Here is a 3,283-nt window from a genome sequence, read left to right as displayed (position 1 = left end):
CTCTTTATTACAGCATGGCTGACTGGCTGTATGGCTGGCTGGCTGGATGCATGGCTGACTGGCTGACTAGCTGGCTGGCTGGCGGGCGGGCTAGCTGGCTGGTTGTATGGCTGGCTGGCTGGCTGGCTGACTGACTGGCTGGATGGATGGATGGATGGATGGCTGACTGGCTGGCTGGCTGGCTGGCGGGCGGGCGGGCTAGCTGGCTGGTTGTATGGCTGGCTGGCTGGCTGGCTGACTGACTGGCTGGATGGATGGATGGATGGATGGCTGACTGGCTGGCTGGCTGGCTGGCTGGCTGGCTGGCTGGATGGAATAACGGATGGATCCAGACCGGGGCAGTAAAGGGGTTGAGGCCAGGAGATTGTAGGTCAGAATGTAAAATTGGAATTAATTAGTCCTTCGCTGCAGAGCAAATAAACGGCTCATTGTTACCAACGGACAGAGACGTGGAACAATCCAGGCATTGTGTCCTGCTCAAAGTTCACCTCTCTCTCTCTCTCTCTCTCCCTCTCTCTCTCTCTCTCTCCCCCTCTTTCTCTCTCTCCCTCTCTCTCTCTCTCTCTCTCCCTCTCTCTCTCTCTCTCCCCCTCTCTCTCTCTCTCTCTCTCTCTCTCTCTCTCTCTCTCCCCCTCTCTCTCTCCCCCTCTCCCTCTCTCTCTCTCGGCGAGTGTGTACAGAGACGATAAAATCATTGTGCGATAGGCTTCATATTATGCAATATGTGACACAAATACCATCCATTTGTGCACGCATACATGAATGACATATTTAATAGTCAAACTATGTACTAGTAAAAATACATAACACAAAAAGAAAAGAAAGAAAAAAAGACTGATCCAATTTAACTGGAGATGTTTTATTTTATTTTATAATATAATATTTGCACTTTTGCACACGTTAGACTTGGAAAATGTGGCATTTTGTGCAGTCAAACTAAGGAATTGTTAAGGGGGGGAGAGCCTAATGTTGTCCACAATTGAAGTTCATGCACTTTTAGAATGAGGCCCAAAACATTCCAAACCCCAAATGATTCGTTTACTGTGAATGTACAACGAACGGGGGTCATATCGTGGACGGAGCCTCTATTCTTGACTAAGAATAGAGGTTAAATAGAAGTGGTTAAATTAAATTAAATATAACAATATAAATATTGACCCATTTTGGGCGGGAACCCCTTTTGGTGTTTTAAACATTGTTATAATTTAGCTATTGAAAAATAGCAGATCTACAAGCTCCGAGCTCCAAGCTACGAGCTTGTAGATCTGCTACTTTTGAAAAATCGTGAAAATATTTATTTCAGAAAACTGGAGGATTTAGAAGATTTGTTTTTAATTTCGAGGTCAGGCCAAAATGGGATAAATATTAGGAAAAATCACCAGAAGTCCAGTTTTGGAGCGCCATTCTAAACATGGGGCTATAGAGGGGATAGGAGGACAGGCAGGTGGCTCTTATCTCTGGCGGGCCACGGCACGGGGACACTTACTGCATTGTGCTTCTCTCCCCACCTCCCTCACTTATGCGCGCACGCACGCACGCACGCGCACACACACTATACAAACACTGTAAATGCACACACACATTCGTTTGTACACAATACACACACACACACACACACACACACACACACACACACACACACACACACACACACACACACACACACACACACACACACACACACACACACACACACACACACACACACACACACACACAAGCCGATGCTATAGCTATACTAGAAGCGGCCAACAACTGTTGGCTGGCGAGGACGGTTGCCATGGTGATGCCTGGTGTTGGCCACCTCACCCCACCAGCGGCGGGACGGTTTCCATGGTGATGCCTGGTGTTGGCCACCTCACCCCACCAGCGGCGGGACGGTTTCCATGGTGATGCCTGGTGTTGGCCACCACACCCCACCAGCGGTGGGACGGTTTCCATGGAGATGCCTGGTGTTGGCCACCTCACCCCACCAGCGGCGGGACGGTTTCCATGGTGATGCCTGGTGTTGGCCACCACACCCCACCAGCGGTGGGACGGTTTCCATGGTGATGCCTGGTGTTGGCCACCTCACCCCACCAGCGGCGGGACGGTTTCCATGGTGATGCCTGGTGTTGGCCACCACACCCCACCAGCGGTGGGACGGTTTCCATGGAGATGCCTGGTGTTGGCCACCACACCCCACCAGGCGGTAGAAAGTAACTAAGTACATAAGTACATGTACTTAAAAACTGTACTTAAGTACAATTTTGAAGTATTTGTACTTTACTTGAGTATTTCCAATTTCCAATACCTTTACTTGTACTCCACTCTGTATCTCTGATCCAAACATTGTACTTTTACTCCACTACAATTTATTTGAAAACTTTAGCTACTAGTTACTTTGTAGCTTTTTATTATTCTTACAAAAAACAAATTTGATTTTAGTTTTAGTCGTATTAGTCTCTTGAATAGTTTTCACTTAGTTTTTGTCACATTTTAGTCACCTGGAATGTTTCAGTGTTAGTGTAGTTTTAGTCGACTAAATATCATAGTCAACTAAATCTACAGATGATTTAGTTGACTAAAATGTATTTTGGCAGGCCTTGATGCCGTCGTAATGGCTCATTTTACACTTGCTGAAAATAGCCGATCTACAAGCTCACAGTTGTGAGCTTGTAGATCTGCTATTTTCAGCATGCAACCAAGTGTAAAATGACTCATACTGGATCTCTTGTCCACTAGTCCCTCCCTAACATTTTGGTCTAGTTTTTATTTGTTGAAGAAATTGTCAGTATATTTAGTCTTAGTCATCATAGCTTAGTTTCCATTTAGTTTTCGTCAGTGAAAAAAGGTAGTCGAACATTGTCTCATCGTACAAAGTACTAAAATGTATATCTTTTCAAAGTAGCAGATCTGCAAGAGTGTAGAATCGGCTATTTACAAACGCCTTGTAAATCAGAAGTACTTTATCGTGCCAAGTACCCCCTAAATGATTATATATTTGGCCGCATGCAGACCACCCCATCAGAAAAAGTTTTGTGCCAGGGACCCCAGAAAAGAAGATTTGTGTGGAAATACTCAAATTTATTCAAAAAAACCATTCATGATTTTTTTTAAATGTTCAAGCAGATTTAAAAGCTTGCAGCGTGTCACGAAGTGACGCAATGTGAACTCGTATATCTTCTGCTATATTTGAGAACCACTGTTTTAAATCCTGAAAAGAATGCTGCAAAAAATGTTGCTAAATTGCTCAAATCTAAACTGACACAGATGCTTTCCCGGTTTGAATGGGTTTAAATCA

The sequence above is a fragment of the Electrona antarctica genome, assembly GCF_951216825.1.
Source record: "Electrona antarctica genome assembly, chromosome: 24".
NCBI classification, from domain to species: Eukaryota; Metazoa; Chordata; class Actinopteri; order Myctophiformes; family Myctophidae; genus Electrona; species Electrona antarctica.
Note: the sequence above shows the minus strand (reverse complement) of the source record.